Genomic DNA, 19393 nt, shown 5'->3' with positions numbered 1-19393 from the left:
AGGTATGAACTATGTGAGTCCATTTATACAAAAATTTTTTTTGTTAAGTATTAAATACTTCAGCGGAGAAGGCAATGGCACCCTACTCCGGTACTCTTGCCTGGAAAATGCCATGGACAGAGGAGCCTGGTAGGCTGCAGTCCATGGGGTCGCTGAGAGTCGGACACGACTGAGCGACTTCACGTTCACTTTTCCCTTTCATGCACTGGAGAAGGAAATGGCAACCCACTCCAGCATTCTTGCCTGGAGAATCCTAGGAACGGCGGAGCCTGGTGAGCTGCCGTCCATGGGGTCTCACAGAGTCGGACACGACTGAAGCGACTTAGCAGCAGCAGCAAATACTTCAGAACTACACAATCAGCACTTGGTTGAATCCACAGATGCAGAACTGGGGATGAAGAGGAGCCTTGTATATGACGTATATGTGTGCTCAGTCGCTCAGTCGCTCAGAGGGCTACCAGGGCTTTCCAGGTGGCGCTGATGGTAAAGAATCCACCTGCCAATGCAGGAGACACAAGAGGCACGGGTTTGATCCCTGGGTCAGGAAGATTCTCTGGAGGAAGAAATGGCAACCCACTCCAGTATTCTTGCTGGGGAAAACCCCACGGACAGAGGAGCCTGGCAGGCTACAGTCCATGGGGTCGCAAAAGAGTTGGATGCAGCTGTGCTACTGAGCACCCAGACACCAGAAAGGTCACATATATGGAGGGCTGACTATAAATTATATGGGGGGAATATGGACTCCTTGGAGGGTTGGTGCCCCTAACCCTCATGTTGTTCAAAGGTCAATTGTAGATATTGTTACTGACTTTTTACAAATGGGGAAATTGAAGCTCAGAAAGATAACTATTTTGCTTGAGATTTCAAACCTAGAAAGTGCAAAAGCTAGCCATAAAATCCTGATTCTAAGTCTATTGGGCTTCCCATCTTTCCAGAGCCACTATTTTTTACAATAAGACTATTTTAAAAAAGACTATTTTTTTACAATAATACAGTAAGACTATAGAGGACATTGATCTCAACGGAAACCAGCCTCATGAATAATACAATCAGCTAAAGAATGTGTTGAGAAACCGTAAGCAAAATCCCTTTCTCTAAAATATTTCACTCACTGCCTAACAGTTTCCTCATCCTGGTACCCAGGTCAGGAGGAATTTACCTGAGATGAGAGCAGTAAGACCTCTGCCCTTACCAGTTAGTAATGGATGTCAAAATAATATTGGTAGCCTTTTCACTGTACCGTACTTATGCCTAGAACCCTCTGTCTCCGCCTCCCAAATCCGTATTTGGTGTGGGTAGGGACTAGCACATATGTATAATGACAATCCAGGGGATTCTAAAGTACTCTAATTTAATAACTGTCTTCTCGGGATTTGTTGATAGATGGCAGTGAGTAAACTATTTTTATTTTGTTGAGGTGGTGGTTGTTTAGCCACTGAGTAAAGTCAGACTCTTTTGTGATTCCATGGACTGTAGCCTTCCAGGTTCCCCTGCCCATGGGATTTTCCCGGGCAAGAATACTGGAGTGGGTTGTCATGCCCTCCTCCATGGAATCTTCGCAACCCAGAAACTGAACCTGCATCTCTGATGTCTCCTACTTTGGCAGGCAGGTTCTTTACCACTAGCACCACTTGGGGAGCCCCACACTGTTCTTTCCTCTGTGTCCAAATTTCCTCTTTTTATAAGCACATAAGTCATATTATGGTCACCCTAATAACCTCATTTTAGCTTAATTATCTCTTTAAAGACTGTGTCTCCAAATATAATCACATTCTGAAGTACTGGAGGTTAGGACTTCACTTTGGGGTAGCGAGGAACAAAATTCAGCCCATAATACAAATTCTTACTGTGTACAACATATAGCTTTCTAGTAATTTCTTTAAGGAATCCTTCATCTTGATTCTTTCCATCTCAGGCTGAGTTAGGTTTCTTTCCTCAGAACTCCCAAAGCAGGATATACATTCCTCTATCACATGAAAGGGTCTGTTTTTTTTTTTTTTCACTCCACTCTAAGATATGGTTTTATTTTCTTCATTCCAGCACTTATCCCTGTGCTTAGAACGTGGCAAGTATGCAAGACTCTTTGTATTTATTTGCTTTATTGAAGTAAAAGCCTTCTGGCTCGGCTGTATTATGACAGCATTTCTTGAAATAGGAAATATAGGATTAGCAAGTTTGCCCAAGGAGCTTTCTTTTGTATGCTGAGTTTAAGAGCCATCTATGGGAAATTCTTAAAGAGATGGGAATACCAGACCACCTTACCCATCTCCTGAGAAACCTGTATGCAGGTCAAGAAGCAACAATTAGAAACAGACATGGAACAATTGACTGGAAAGGAATACAACAAACCTTATATATGCAGATGATACCACTCTAATGGCAAAAAGTGACAAAGAACTAACGAGCCTCTTGATGAGGGTGAAAGAGGAGAGTGAAAAAGCTGCCTTAAAACTCAACATTAGATAAACTAAAATCATGGCATCTGGTCCCATAACATCATGGTAAATAGAAGGGGAAAAAGTGGACAGTGACAGATTTTATTTTCTTGGGCTCCAAAATCACTGTGGATGGTGACTGCAGCCACAAAATTAAAAGACACTTGCTCCTTGGAAGAAAAGTTAGACAAACATAGACAGCATATTACAAAGGAGAGAAATCACTTTGCCATAAAAGTCTGTATAGACAAAGCTATGGTTTCTCCAGTAGTCATGTATGGACATGAAAGTTGTACCATAAAGAAGGCTGAGTGCCAAAGAATTGATGCTTTTGAACTGCGATGCTAGAGAAGACTCTTGAGGATTCCTTCGACTGCAAGAAGATCAAACCTGTTAATCTCAAAGGAAACCAATGCTAAATATTCATTGGAAGGACTGATGCTGAAGCTGAAGCTCCAGTACTTTGGCCACCTGATTCGGACAACCAACTCATTGGAAAAGACTCAATGAGAGAAAGATTGAAGGCAAGAGGAGAAGGGGGCAGCAGAGAATGCGATGGCTAGATAGCATCTCCGACTCAATGAACATGAATGTGAGCAAACTTTGGGAGATAGTGAAGGACAGGGAAGCCTGGTGTGCTGCAGTCCATGGGGTCGCACAGAGTTGAACGTGACTTAGCGACTGAACAACAACAACAAAGCAGGGAGTAGGAAGTATGAGCACAAGCTCAACATTTGGTGAATGGGGTGTGATCATTTAGTGAGAATATAAAAATGAGAAGAGAGGCATGAAAAAAGCCATTAATATTGACAAAATTTTAAAGAGTGGGAAGAACAAAAATTAAATGGAAAGGTCAGAGATATAAATGAGACTTAAAGAAGGTGGTTTCAGTCTGCATTTACTCTAATTTCCAAACTAGAGTCTGGACTTCTGTGGTGAGCTGTCTTCCCTTTATGTTGCCACCAGGGGTCTCTAGTAACTCCTGCAATATCTGTCAGGGGAGCCCTCAACAAGTATCTTTTCAGTTCAGTTCAGTTCAGTTGATCAGTCATGTCTGACTTTTTGCAACTCCATGGACTGCAGCACGCCAGGCCTCCCTGTCCATCACCAGCTCCTAGAGCCTACGCAAATTCATGTCCAAGGAGTCAGTGATGCAATCCAACCATCTCATCCTCTGTCATCCCCTTTTCCTCCTGCCTTCAACCCTTCCCACCATCAGAGTCTTTTCCAATGAGTCAGTTCTTCGCATAAGGTGGCCAAAGTATTGGAGTTTCAGCTTCAGCATCAGCCCTTCCAATGAATATTCAGGATTGATTTCCTTTAGGATGGACTGGTTGGATCTCCTTGCAGTCCAAGGGACTCTCAACAGTTTTCTCCAACACCACAGTTGAAAAGCATCAGTTCTTCAGCATTCAGCTGTCTTTATAGTCCAACTCACATATCCATACATAACTACTGGAAAAACCACAGCTTTGACTAGACGGATCTTTGTTGGCATAGTGATGTCTCTGATTTTTAATATGCTATCTAGGTCGGTCATAACTTTTCTTCCAAGGAGCAAGTGTCTTTTAATTTCATGGCTGCAGTCACCATCTACAGTGATTTTGGAGCCCAAAAGTATAAAGTCTCTCACTGTTTCCATTATTTCCCCATCTATTTGCCATGAAGTGATGAGACCGGATTCCATGATCTTTGTTTTTGAACGTTGAGTTTTAAGCCAACTTTTTCACTCTCCTCTTTCACTTTCATCAGGAGGCTCTTTAGTTCTTCTTCACTTTCTGCCATAAGGGTGGTGTCATCTACATATCTGAGGTTATTGATATTTCTCCCAGCAATCTCGGTTCTAGCTTGTGCTTCATCCAGTCCAGCATTTCTCATGATGTATTCTGCGTATAAGTTAATTAAGCAGGGTGGCAATATGTAGCCTTGACATACTCCTTTCCCAGTTTGGCAACAGTCTGTGGTTCCATGTCCAGTTCTAACTGTTGCTTTCTGACCTGCATACAGATTTCTCAGGAGGCAGGTCAGGTGGTCTGGTATGCCCATCTCTTGAGGAATTTTCCACAGTTTGTGGTGATCCACACAGTCAAAGACTTTGGCATAGTCAATAAAGCAGAAGTAGATGTTTTTCTGGAACTCTCTCGCTTTTTCAATGATCCAATGGAAGTTGGCAATTTGATCTCTGGTTCCTCTGCCTTTTCTAAATTCAGCTTGAACATCTGGAAGTTCATGGCTCACGTACTGTTGAAGCCTGGCTTGGAGAATTTTGATCATTACTTTACTAGCGTGTGAAATGAGTACAATTGTGCGATAGTTTGAGCATTCTTTGGCATTGCCTTTCTTTGGGATTGGAATAAAAACTGACCTTTTCCAGTCCTGTGGCCACTGCTGAGTTTTGCAAATCTGCTGGCATATTGAGTGCAGCACTTTCACAGCATCATCTTTTAGGATTGGTGGCTCAGGGGCAAAGAATCTGCCTGCCAATGCAGGAGATGCAGGAGATGTGAGTTCAATCCCTGTGCTGAAAATATTCCCTGGAGAAGGAAATGACAACCCACTCCATGAACAACTGAGCATAAAGGTGGCATTAAGAAGAGGGCTTTTCCAGCTGTGGCATCCACATGTCAAGAAGTCCACGTGCCTCACAAAAGTAACAGTTTATTGGATGCCTGATACTCTTGATTGAAGTAAAGTTAGATGAGTCCTTCAAGTGATCCATTGGTTTGTGATCTATTGACTTCCCTGTAGTCACTTGTATTGGCAGTTTTATCACATGATAAATGAATGAAACATACTTTTCTCATTTCAGAACTGGACTGATTATCTGCCTAGGACACACTGGTGCCCAGCATATAGATTGTATAAGGTTTGGTGAGACCTCTAAGCATACTGGAAAAAAAAAAACCTGAATGGTCTAAAAAAATTCATCATGTTATAGTAATTCTAGAAAATATTTTTCTTTCTTAAAAAAAAAAGATAAGTAGAAAAATAGGTCTGTCTCCTAGAATGCTGAGAAAAGGTGAGACTAGATAAAGCTGGTAAGTGTTTATTTCTAAACTTTTCCCTTTTTCTCATTATTCCTACAAATGACACTATTTCTGTAATGACAAAATCATTATCTCCAACAGGTTATAATGCAATTAAGTTATGTGCATATGTACTTTTATATTGGATATTTAAAGTTTTACTAACATGAAGATGTTTATTAATATAGAAAAGCAGAAATAGCAAAATATCACCTAGAGATGTCCTACATCACTAACACATTGCCATCTTTGTTTCTTCTATATGTTTTTTCTCTTGAACCCTTATAAAATAAATTATAAATATTCTGATGCTTCAACCTAACTGCTTTAGCATGCATTTATAGAAAATAAGAGCATTCTCCCAGCTATTGGCAGTACTGTGCATGTGTGCTTGCTAAGTTGCTTCAGTCATGTCTGACTCTGTGTGACCCTATGGACTCCTCTGTCCATGGGATTCTCCAGGCAAGAATACTGGAGTGGACTGCCATGCCCTCCTCCAGGGGAGTCTTCTTGACCCAGGGATCGAATCCCTGCCTCTGACATGTCCTGCATTGGCAGGTGGCTTCTTTACCACTAGCGCCCCCTGGGAAGCCTGACAGTACAGTAATCACATCTAGTAAATTTGGAAAACATCTTAATGTCACCTATATCCAAGTCTGTATTTAAATATTGTTACCTCTTTCCAAAACACATTTTATAGCTTTTTACTTTTAAACCAAGAGCTAATCAAGAACCATACATTGTCTTTAGTTGCTTTGTCTCCCTTAATCTAAAACAATTACAATTCCCTCTTCATTTTTCCACTACAATACAGACTTGAGATAAGACAAACTGTCTTGCAAAATATCCCATATCCTTGATTTGTCTATTTCCTTGTGGTATCCTTTAAATTGGGCTTTCCTAGTGGCTCAGACCTGGAGGAGGAAATGGCAACCCATCCCAGTATTCCTGCCTGGAGAATCCTATGGACTGAGGAGCCTGGCATGCCACAGTCCATAGGGTCGCAAAGAGTCTAACATGACTGAAGTGACTTAGCTATCTAGCTAGTGGCTCAGACAGCAAAGAATCTGCCTGAAATGCAGGAGACCTGGGTTCAATCTCTGGGTCAGGAAGATCCCCTGGAGAAGGGAATGGCTACTCATTCCAGCATTCTTGTCTGGAGAATTCCAAGGATGGAGGAGCCTGGCAGGCTTCAGTCCATGGAGTTGTGAAGAGTCAGACATGACTGAATGACTCACAAACACACACACACACATCCTTTAATCCTCTAGCTCCTATATTTCCTATATACTGGAGGTTATAACTGGGCCTCCTGAATTATGTTCAAGTTTAAATTCTTAATAGGAATTCTTCTTAAGTGATACTGTGAACAACATTGTGCATCACACTGAAAGGCACTGTCAGTGTGTCCTTGTCACGTCTGATGTCCCACTATTAGTGATAGTAACCGTGATTACTGGATTAAAGCGGATGAGCTAATCTCTTGGTTTTAAAGTTAAGTTATTTTCCTTTGAGAGCTACATATAATCTGCATTCCCCATCAACCATTTACTTACTGGTTTTAGAATTCATTAACTTTCCCTACTGTGACAGGCACAGTAAATCCCTCAAAGATGTTCATGTCATAATCCCCAGAACCTATGAATATGTTACCTTATGTGAAACAAAGAAGTTTCAGATGTGATTAAGGTCAAGGACCTTGAAATGGGAAAATATGCCGGAATATTGAGATGAGTCCAATCTAATCACTTTTCCACATAGAGAAGAGAACCTTTTCCACATGTAGTCAGAGAAAGTGATATGATGATGAAGCAGGGTCAGAGAGATGCCAAGTTGCTGGCTTTGGAGATGGAGTAAGGGATGCATGAGTCAAGGAATTCAGGCAGCCTCTAGGAAATGGAAAAGGCAAAGAAACAAATTCTCCCCTAGATCTTCCAAGATGGAGTGCATCATGCTGACATCTTTTCAGTCCAGTGAGAACCCTCTAGGACTTCCAACCTACAGAATTGTAAAATAATACATTTGTATTTTTTTAATAATATTTATTTATTTATTATTTCTTGTGGTGCCAGATCTTCTTTGCTGTGAGGGCTTTTCTCTAGTTGCTGTGAGTGAGGGCTACTTTCTAGTTGTGGTGCTAGGGCTTCTCATTTTGATGGCTTATCTTGTTGGGAACACAAGTTTCAATAGTTGTGGCACATGGGCTGTGTAGTTGTAGCTCCTGGCTCTAGAGCACAGGCTCAATAGTTATGGCATATGGGCTTAGTTGCTCCACGGAATGTGGGATCTTCTCAGATCAGGGATTGAACTTGCGTTTCCTGCATTGGCAGGCAGATTCTTTACCACTGAGCCATCAAGGAAGCCTTATATATTTGTACTTTTTTAAGCCACTAAACCTGTGGTAATTTGTTATAGCAGCAATAAAAAACTAATGCAGATCTTCTTCAACTTACAATGGGGTTAAAACCCAGTAAATCCTTCATGGGTTGAAAATATGATTAAGTCAAAAATACACTTAATACACCTAACCTTCTGAATGTCATAGCCCAGCCAACCTTAAACATGCTCAGAACACTAACATTAACCTGCAGTTGGGAAAATCATCTAACACAAAGCCAATTTTATAAGAAAGTATTGAATGTCTCAAGTAATTGCTGAATACTATACTGAAAGTAAAAAACAGAATGGTTGTATGGATACAGAATAGTTATAAATGTATTTGATTGTTTACTCTCGTGACTGCAAGGCTGACTGGAAGCTGCAGCTCGCCACTGCCCAGCATTTCAAGAGAAGATCAAATGTATGCCACTAACCAGGGAAAAGATGAAAATGCAAGATTCAAAGTATGGTTTGAAATGCATATCTTTGTCATGCCACCATAAAGTTGAAAAATCATAAGTTAAACAATTGTAAGTCAGGGTCATACCTACATCGATTATTTATTGAGGGATGTGAGTGAAAGTGTGTACACATTTTCTGCATCAGTCATATTCCAAATCATGTGTTCCTAAAGGCTGTACCTGGTCTATTGTACTGAACTATAAACATAATCATGGCCCATCAGTATTTAAGTAGTTATGCAATTGAATGATTTTTACTAATTTTCATGTCATAGAATGATATTTTTCTGGTTTTCAAATACTCTATACCTTCTCTATCAAAACTTAGGACTTTATTATATAGTAACAACATGGAGGCAAGCCAAAAGCATTATCATCATCAGTTAAAGAATACTACTTATATGGGAATTTTCTTGCATAGTTCAGGAAGTTTTAGAACCTTTATAAGCATTAGTTTCCTCCTCTTTCCTATACACTACTTTGTCCCAGAAGACAAATACCAACAGTAACTAAAAAAAGCTGGAGTATCTGTTACTATTGTCAGACAAAATGAACTTAAAGATAAGAACTGTTACTAGAGACAAAAAGGGCATTTCATAATGGTAAAAAGGATCATTTCATTAAGAAGGTAAAACAATGATAATATGTATGCACCTAAAAACAGAGCTCCAAAATGCATGAAGCAAAAACTGACAGAATTAAAGGGATAAATAGACAATTCAACAATAATTGTTGGACACTTCGTAATCCTGTTTTCAATAATGGATATAACAACTAGAGAGATCAACAAGGAAATAAAAACTTGATCAAATTATAAACATAGTAACAGACAAACAACATCTATAAAACACTCCCCCAATATCAAAATATATATTCTTTTCAAATGCACCTGGAAACTTCTCCAGAAGAGATCATATATTAGGTCATAAAAACATGTCTCAAATTTAAAAGAATCAAAATCTTACAAAGTGTATTCTCCAACTTCAATGGAATGAAGTTAGAAAATCACAAGAAAATGACAGATGGAAATTTGAAAAATTCACAAACATATAGAAGTTAAACAACACAGTGCTAAATAATCAATAGATCTACCTGGCTGGGTATCTGGATTGGGAGATGTTAGTCCTATAGAAGATTGTTGGTGGTAAGACTTAAGGCTAAAACCAATGTTAGGTAGGGCCTAAGGAGCACTGTTGTGTTCAACTCTCAAATATTTCTTGGATCTGTCACAAGCAAACATACATTTAATGGCTTCTGAGATAAGCTCCCAATCCCATTTATAATCAAACTAATCTATTAAACTATTGCTCATTACTGCCAATTCAACTGCCCAGCTAGATTAATCCCTCAGGGTTTTGTAACTCAAGGAAACTTCACATCCTCTGTGCCTTAGCTGTACTACTGAATGCCTGCTCTCATCTCTCTGCTTCAGTATGAGACTCAATATGACATTGTGCTGTGTGCTGTGCTGTGCTTAGTCACTCAGTTGTGTCCAACTCTTTGTGACCCCGAGGACTATAGCCTTCCAGGCTCCTCTGTCCCTGGGGATTCTCCAGGCAAGAATACTAGAGTGGGTTGCCATGCCCTCCTCCAGGGGATCTTCCGAACCCAGGGATTGAACCCAGGTCTCCTGCATTGCAGGCAGATTCTTTACCAGCTGAGCTACCAGAGAAGCCCCAGTAAGACATTATGTATATGCAAAGTTGTGTAAACTACAACAATACATTAATGTAAACTACATTTACTTGCATTCACATCCTTCAAGAACCAGTTAAATTTCCCCTTCTTCCAAGAATCTTACTAAACTCCTATAGTCCTCACTGATCTCTTATTTCTTTTTTTTCCTAGATTTTCCTCCCTCCCTTTCTTCCTTCCTTCTTTCCTTCCTTCCTATTTTCCTTCTAAAACTGTATTCTCCTTCTTCTATGTCTCTGTCCCCCCCACACCTGGTAAAAATTATTTTGAATTCTGTATTATTTCCTGGTTTATTTCACAAAATTTATCATTCATGTGTATTTCCTGAAATAAAACACTGCTATATTTTGTCTTTTTTAACTTCACATAAAAGCAATTATAATGTATTTATTCTTCTGTACTTTGTTCCTTTTTATCATCATGAGTCTGTCAGTTAATTTGAGTAGGAATTATATACAAGGTTCAGAAAGCAAAGCAACACAATACAAAATACTGAATAGCTTTACTCCACTCCCCCCCTCTTGGCCAACCTATGTCTCCCTCTACCTTCTTCCTATGCTTCTATTGAATCTTCCCAATGAAAGCAAACACAACTGTATTCTTATCCCACCCTACCTTTTCAATTTAAAAAGGACTTAACATCATGTATAAATCTTTTCATATAATCTTACACAGAGGACTTTATTCTTTTTTATAATATGCATCTGCCACAGTTTCATAACTAGTCCTCTTTAAAGGACTCTTGGATACTCTCTAATCTTTTACTAATACCATGTTGCAGATAACAACATATGCGATTTTCTTCTGTGTGCATGTATTTCTGTAGAATAAATTCCTATGAGTAGAACTCCTGGATGGAAGGGGAAAATACATTTATAATTTTGACAGGCATTACCAAATTACCCTTCAGAAAAAGTGTGCTATTTTATACTTATTCAATGATATGTGCCTGTTTTCCTTCTGTCTCATTAACCTTAGATTTTTGCTAATACAATAGGTGAAAAATTCATCTATTAGATTTTAAGTTGTGTATATTTTCTTATGTTTAAGACTATTTGTCTATCTTTTTTATGAGCTAGCTTTTCATGCCTTTGGTACATTTTTCTCTTAGATTATTGATACTTTTTCAAATTAATTCCCAGCATATCAATTCCTAGAATTACATGAATAACAACTTTTTCTCTGATTTTTTATCTTTCACTTTGTGTATTATAGTTTTGCCACAAAGAAATTTTTATAAATGTTAGTTTTGTCTGTTTTAAAATAGCTCTGGATTGAAAGAGACGCGTGTACCCCAACGTTCATCGCAGCAGCACTGTTTACAATAGCCAGGACATGGAAGCAACCTAGATGTCCATCAGCAGACGAATGGATAAGGAAGCTGTGGTACATATACACAATGGAATATTGCTGCTAAGTCGCGTCAGTCGTGTCCGACTCTGTGCGACCCCATAGACGGCAGCCCACCAGGCTCCCCCGTCCCTGGGATTCTCCAGGCAAGAGTACTGGAGTGGAATATTACTCAGCCATTAAAAAAAATACATTTGAATTGGTTCTATTGAGATGGATGAAACTGGAGCCCATTATACAGAGTGAAGTAAGCCAGAAAGAAAAATACCAATACAGTATACTAACGCATATATATGGAATTTGAAAGATGGTAACAATAACCCTGTATGTGAGACAGAATAAGAGACACAGATACATAGAACAGTCTTATGGGCTCTGAGAGAGAAGGTGAGGGTGGGACGTTCTGGGAGAATAGCATTGAAACATGTATATTATCATATGTGAAACAGAACACCATTCCATGTTCGATGCATGAGACAAATGCTCAGGGCTGGGGCAATGGGATGACCCAGAGGGATGGGATGGGGAGGGAGGTGGGAGGGGGGTCCAGGAAGGGGAACACATGTAAACCCATGGCTGATTCATGTCAATGTATGGCAAAAACTACTACAATATTGTAAAGTAATTAGCCCCCAACTAAAATAAATAAATTTATTTTAAAAAAATAAATAAATAAAATAGCTCTGGGTTTTTGTCAAGATATTCTTCAACGTTTTCTTATAGTACTTACATGATTTCATTTAAATCTTTGAGTTTATATGCATGTAGAGTACAAGGACTGGCTCTAACTGTATCTTTTCCTAAGTGAAGTTACCTAGTTGCTCCACCCCAACATCACGTATAAGATTCACCAGTGTTGATGCATATAGCTACTGTTCATTCATTCATTCTACGTATTGAATTCCATTCCATTTATATGAACAACTTACTTATTTTCTCCAGTGATCCAGCGCTGTTGGTTATTTCCAAAATTTTGCAATTATAAGCAGAGCTTTGTAAATGTGCTTATAATATCTTATTTCTAAAGTCTATCGCACTTACTGTCTATCACGTATAACTTGCATTAATTGGATAAATGCATTGATATTCAACTAGTTCCTATTACTTATTCACTCTTTTCACACTAGGACTTGAGAAGAAGAAGACAGTAATCTTACATCTTCTCCACTGACTAGAAGAGATATGAGCTCTCAGTAGTAAATTAATTGAGTTGAATTAAATTGAATAGAATTAGTAGCCTGCTATAGGCAATGAAATGTAACATTATTTCCTGTTTTTCACCAATAGCAGAAGAAAGAGGATAAAATTAACTGCATACATATTTTGAATATATATAGCTGTTTATTTTTTAAGGTTACAGAGAACATGAATCTTAACAAGAATCCCATTGTTATTGTTTAGTCACTAAGTCGTTTCTGACTCTTCTGTGATCCCATGGACTATAGCCCACCGGGCTCCTCTGTATATGAGATTTCCCAGGCAAGAATACCAGAGCGGCTTGTCATTTTCTTATCCATGGGAATTTTCCCAATCCAGGGATCAAATCCATGGCTCCTGCATTAGCAGGTGGTTCTTTACCACTTAGCCATCTTGTTAGCCCAGTCAATTAATTCATTCACCTTTGATACTCTTGGAAATTTTCATGTGCATATGAATACTGATACAGATTCTATGTGTGCTGTGCTTAATTGCTCAGTCTTGTCTGACTCTTTGCAACACCATGGACTGTAGCCTGCCAGCCTCCTCTGTCCCTGGGGATTTTCCAGGCAGGAATACCAGGGTGGGTTGCCATGCCCTTCTCCAGAGGATCTTCCCTACCCAGGGACCGAACCCAGGTCTCCTGCATTGTAGGTGGATTCTTTACTGTGTGAGCCACCAGGGAAGGCCTTTTATGACCTATCAAAAACAGATGAGAAATGAGAAATGGTGGAAATTTTATTGCACAGTTTACTTTTCATGCCTTCAAAAAGAATATGTTGGCCTTATTTGGTGTTATCTCTTACATCATTTTTGACTAATCCTTTTGTTTAAATGATAGGCGTGTAGGAGTTCCTACATCCTCTTATGGTAGAAGCAAATGCCTTTTAGAATGCATTCCAGGCTAGGTTTTTGCCCAGGGATTAAAAGTCTGAGTTTTAAGTGAACAAAATCTACTTCTCTTTCAGAACTATAATTGATTTTCCTCCTTACCAGCTATTATTACTGCAAGTACTACACTAAAATAGTCACCAATAAGCTGGAGTCTTCCCTTTTTAGGACTGATTAAACTTATGAAAAATAAATTAGTATCTTGTGTTCACACTGAGGCTTACCAGAGGCTCATATTTATACTACAGTTAAGAGGCAATCTTAAAAGTACAACATTTCCATTAGCAATAACATATTGAGCTCTCAGGAAATGGTATACCCAAGGAAAAGCAGTGTTTAAAAAATGAGATCTATGTACATTCTTAAGGTAAGAAAATTTATTAAATCACAATATAATAGATAGAAGGATGCTTTTCTATAAGGCAAAAATCATGATTTTACTATTAAGTGATAATAGTCTATTAAGGCAAGGAGTTGTGTTATAATTTAAGTATTGATAGAATTAAAATGTCTGTGAGCTTTGAGCCATATAGGAATTGCACATAGTACTGTCTGACATACAAGCCAATTTGTTTTTTGCTGTACTAAAACACTTTTCTAGAAAAACTGTAATTACATTATTTAGGAAATAAACTGCTAAAATAGTTAGAAAAATGTAAGACAATAGTATTTGTTTAGTTTTTTGTGATAACTGTCTTAGTCCTTTGGGGTTGGTATAACAAAAATACCATAAACTGGGTGGCTTAAACAGCACATATACATTTCTCATAGTTTTGGAGGCTGGGAAATTCAAGATCAAGGCACTAGCAGATTAGGTGTCTGGTGAGAGCCTGCTTCTCCCTGTGTCCTTACATTGCTCAGGGCAAGGGAGCTCCCTTGGGTCTCTTTTATAATGAGTGTGTACTCAGTCACGTCCAACTCTTTGCGACCCCTTTAGCCTGCCAGGCTCTTCTGTCCATGTAATTTCCAAGGCAAGAATACTGGAGTGGCTTACCATTTCCTCCTCCAAGGGATCTTCCTGACCCAGAGATCAAACCCATGTCTCCTTCTTCTCTTGCATTGGCAGGCAGATTCTTTACCACTGTCATTTGAGAAGCCCTATTTTATAAGGGTATTAATACCATTTATGAGAGTTCTACCATCATGACCTAATCACTTCTCAAAAGTCCCACCTCTTACTATTATCACACTGGGGGTTAGATTTCAACATGTATTTGGGGGGGTGCAAGCCTTTAGTCTACGGCAGTGCTCATGGTTTTTTGTTCCTGCTGATGAGCAAAACTTTAAAAAGCCCTCAGTACTTATTCCTAAAAGGTATCATTCTATCCAGGGAGCATGCTGCCATAGACAATAATTCCACAAATACCATTCAGCCCTCACTGCATTTGCCCACAAGGAAATATTTATTCTAAAAATGATGTAAAATTCTCCATTGCAAGAAACACAGGGATTCCTAGCCAATGACTTCAATAAACTCCAATGCTATAATGTCTCATGATTTTATTTTACAGTCCTATCTTTTACATCACATTTTCCTTGTTTGCCTAGGAAAGTAGTGAACATTCAACATTATTATTAACGTTTAACACTGACTTGTGGAAGAAACAAGATAATAGCTTCACTTTCTGCTTTTTACATCATTTCTAAATTCATCCAGCAATTCAAGAGGGATTACTCAATGCTCTAGGTTCAGGTTAAAAGTAAATCTTCCTAAATTTTGGTGAAATGGTGATGGAGTTCTTGCTATCAAAACAACAAAAGAAAAAAAATTTTCCCTAGAATTGAAAAATGATTATGCCAGTATTTCCATTAAGATGATAAGGGACCTAAATAGATAATAACACCTTGTGACTCCTTAGTTTAATAAGAAAACAAAACTTGATTGGCAATAGATCATTTCCAGAATTTTTCAAAATTAAACTTGTAAAGAAGAATCTTATTTTACTTGGTTATGAAAGATGTGAACTAGAACTATCTGTTGCCTTGTCACTGGTAACATGAAGAAGCTTTGTAAGGGAATGAATCTGAAATACTGCAAGGGGGAGAGAGAATTCTAATGAAGTCAATAAACCCAATTGGGTTAAACTAGTTCAAATTATGTTGCTGTACTATGCTACCTAGATAATGGCAAGACATTGAGAAATTAGTATCTGGAAAATGGGGTATCGCAAAGGAAAGGCCTTAATATGTGAATCTATTGGTGAAGGGAGACAATGGTGAGATACAATCCATTGAAAATGATATTAAGAAAGTTAGTTAAATTTCTTTCCAGTTTTCTATTAGGACACAGGGCATGCACACCAAGGCTGTTACTTAAAAGAATTCCAAAACAAATGTCAGGGTATTGGAGGGTGTGGGTGACATCTTGCAGTCTTCATAAGCTACAAGACAAAGATAAGCTAGGATCCAAAGCTGGAACATCAGAAAGAAGAAAGGATCCCTTGGTATCAACCAACAATGTCAGTGTTGTTAAGAGAAGTACTTTCTACCTGTTGCCAGAAATCCAAAATAGCAGAAGGTCAAAAAAGCACATATTCTGCTCATACAAAGATTAAACACTATGTCTCATACTGAGCGTAGTGTGTTGGCTTAGAGAGGTGCTTTCAGGAACAATCAGAGAAATGGGGAAGATTTTATCCCACATGACTCACCAAATGATCTCCTGTGTCCTCACTGTTAGGCTACTCTCCAAAAGCCTCATTTCAAGATGCAGTAACCTGGAATCAGTCCTCTGGCAAGGTGAAGCTTTTTATTATCTCTGGCTGTTTGAGGATAGTGGCCTAGAGCAGGCAATTAAACTGAGGTTAGAGGGGTAGACAGAAAACCAAACTTGTTGCTCAGAGATCAAATCTATGGCTTAAGGCTAGAGATGCGAAGATTTCACTTGAAAAGGGTGGCAGATTGTATCCAAAGATGACCACAAAAATATTTTCCATGCCACATTCTTACTGTGTTATATTTACATCCTTCCTATTGCACAGCAAAGTCTATGACACCATGATCTTGAGGGGACCTTTGTAACTACATTGATCAACAGAATTTAGTGAAATTGATGCCATGAGACTTATGAGGCTAGTTGAGAAAAAATGTCAATCACTTCCACCTTGCTCTCTTGGGATGTTTATTCTTGGAATCCAGCTACCACATGTGAAGAAGTTCAAATTAGCCTATGCTGAAAGAACACATGGAGAGACCATTTGTAGATGTTTTTGCTGATAATCCTAATCACCAGTCATCATCAACTAGACATGTGAAGCACCTTCAGATTAGTCTAACCCTAACCATTGAGACAACCCCAGGTTCCAAGTCTTTCAGCAAACAAGCCTTTCCTATGTGTGTGGTCCCCAAGACCACTCTCAGGTTCAATGATTCAGTAGAAAGACTCACAGAACTCAGAAAAACTGTTAAACTCATGTATGATTCATTACAGTGAAAAGATACAGATGAATTTCAGCAAAGGAAAAAGCCACACAGGGCAGAATCCAGGAGAGACATGAGTTTATAGTTGTCTTCTTTCAGTGGAGTTATAAGGACAGCACTTAATTCTTCCAGTAATGATGTGTGACAATATTCAGGAAATATTTCCAGCCAGAGAAACTCACCTGAACCTTGGTGTCCACTGTTCCACACAGGCATGGGGTGTCTGTGTGACTGACCTTGGTTACTCAGTCTATAGCCACCCAGGAGGTCAAACTGATACAGCATAGCCCGTGAGTCACATTTTTAAACTATCTAGTACATCTTAAGTCTCCAGATATATAAATTCATTTTTCTGAGGCAGGATACTCCAAAAGCTTAGAAGTTATCTCCTAGGTGACAATTAAAGCCAATTTTATATTTGGAATTTACAGGGTTTGAACAACTGACATCTATTGAGTTAACCCTCTACTGAGAGCGAGGCTAGTTCAGAAAGATGCCAAGCACTTCCACCTTGTTCTCTTGGACCTTGGAATTCAGCTACCATGCTGTAAGGAAGTTCAAACTAACCCAGGCCAAAAAAAAAGATATCATAGAGAGGCCATATTTAGATGTTCTTGCTGGTAGTGCTGGTCAATATCTATCATTAATCATACATGTGAAGACATCTCCAGAGAATTTTTTTCCCCAAATATTTTGTCATTCTTAGCCTTTAAGACTTCCAGTTGAAGTCCCAGACGTCATGGAACAAGACTTTCCCACTATGCAATCTCCAGATTCTGGATCCACATAGTTTCTGACCCTACTAAAATGGCTGTTTTAGGCAGCTGACTTCAGGCACTGGAAGTAGGGTTCTGCCTCCTTCCCCGCCCTGCCTCACACACACACAAAAATCTAAAACATCTTACACTGGCTTTGGGAAGAAGTGAGAAGAAACTCAAGGGCCTAAGTATACTATTTGAAAGTCTAAAGGATTCCAGACAACAGTTACCTAAAGCTAAAGGAGGCTGTCAGTGAGTTTTTAAAGGAAAGTATGAAAGTGGTGCTAGAAACTGGAGGAAAGAAAGCAGTTGTTATGTAGTGGTAGAAAATTTGCCAGACTGTTGTCTGTAGTAATGTATAAAACAGAAAACACATAGAACTGGACAACTGGAGAATATTGAAAGTGCCACCTGGCTTCTTTTTACTCTCTATGATAAAATGTGAGAAGAGAGATGAACTAAAGAATGAAATGCATTGTTAAATAAAAAAGGGACTGGTACTTTCTGGGTTCAAAAGTAAAACTGTTTCACACAACCAACATTTCCATATGTCTAACAATTTTTAAATTAAGTATTGAGAAATGGCTTCTTGGTAGATATCAAACCCAAGGTGGTATATAACAGTCTTTGTTAAGACAGCAGAGAGATTTAACAGATTGACTCATATATAGTCTTTTAGACAGATGGAAGTCCCCCTGAGGATCTCAAGGGTGTGCCTCAGATATCGTCTGCATTTTAAAGTGTTTCTAAGAATACTAAATATAATATCTCATGGAAATTTCACACTGGAAGGACAAGATAAAGAAAGGATACTATCAGAGAAGTTTGTGGATGTGGCTTTGGCTTACAGAATATATCACACATTGGCACATAAGAAACACAAATGGTTTTTCAAATAATTATAAAAGCTTGAACTGAAAGAGAAAAGTCAGTACAAAAGGCTAAAAGGCCTTTGGACTCCTATCTTTTGCATTTAGGAAGCAGGTTGAGAAAAAGACTCGAATGCAAACATGGTGTGCTCTTGGTAGCAAAAGAAGAATGCATCAGAGAGCAGAGCCAAGATTCCAGAGTGGAGTCAAGATCCATTAAGAACAATTGCCAAGGAACAGAAATGAGTGCCAATCAAGGAAGTCACAACATTGTCCTGGCCAGATTTCAGAGTTGCTATGGAACAGTAGTTGTTATGTGCCTCGTGCCTTACACATTATGGAAGGGGATTGTCTACAGCAGGTATTCTAGGACTTGCCCACTATACATTAAGTATGTGTGAGGCACAGATATCTTGTTTCTTTAGTTCAGAGTTTTTCAGATCAAGAGGAATTGTACTCAAGGAGCTGTAACCAATTAGCTGCAATTGAGGAGTATCATCCACATCTGGACTTGATGTGCATGACAGAGGCTAGACTTTGTACTGAGGAGACCTGAAGATCTGAGAGAATGTAATAGTTATATTTGGCACGTGATGGAAGGTGAGTTTTTGTGACAAAGGGTAGATGGTAGAAGATTATATTTTCTAAAGAAGATTGCAACAATATCTCCTATTTCATATACTCTTCTTAAATTGCGATTTGGATACTCCTCTCATCAAGATGGGGTCTATGTCTCCTCCCCTTAAAACTGAGCAGATGTTTATGATTATCTCAAACAACAGAGCATGATAGAAGTGGTACTACTATATGACTTCCATAGCCAGAACATTAAAAAATGCCATGAATTCCACCTAACTCTCTTGGAACACTTGCTTTTGAAACCCAGCCACCAAGCTGTAAAGAAGCCCAAGC

At 38.8% G+C, this 19393-nt stretch overlaps 1 protein-coding gene across 5 annotated transcripts in view; it reads right to left on the bottom strand.

Annotated features, from left to right (window-relative positions):
* Positions 1-19393, bottom strand: part of TFEC (transcription factor EC) — a 751469-nt gene that overhangs the window by 256566 nt on the left and 475510 nt on the right. The window contains exon 7 of one of the 5 annotated variants that reach the window (XM_081537889.1): positions 16086-16214. The exons of the other annotated variants lie outside the window; for them this stretch is intronic. The gene's annotated coding sequence lies outside the window, so the exon portion shown is untranslated. The remainder of the gene's footprint in view (positions 1-16085; positions 16215-19393) is intronic. 5 annotated transcript variants of the gene reach the window in all.

Source organism: Giraffa tippelskirchi, chromosome 10 (assembly GCF_054371585.1).
Source record: "Giraffa tippelskirchi isolate mGirTip1 chromosome 10, T2T-mGirTip1v1.2.pri, whole genome shotgun sequence".
NCBI classification, from domain to species: domain Eukaryota; kingdom Metazoa; phylum Chordata; class Mammalia; order Artiodactyla; family Giraffidae; genus Giraffa; species Giraffa tippelskirchi.
Note: the sequence above shows the minus strand (reverse complement) of the source record. Positions and strands in the feature narration are given on the sequence as shown.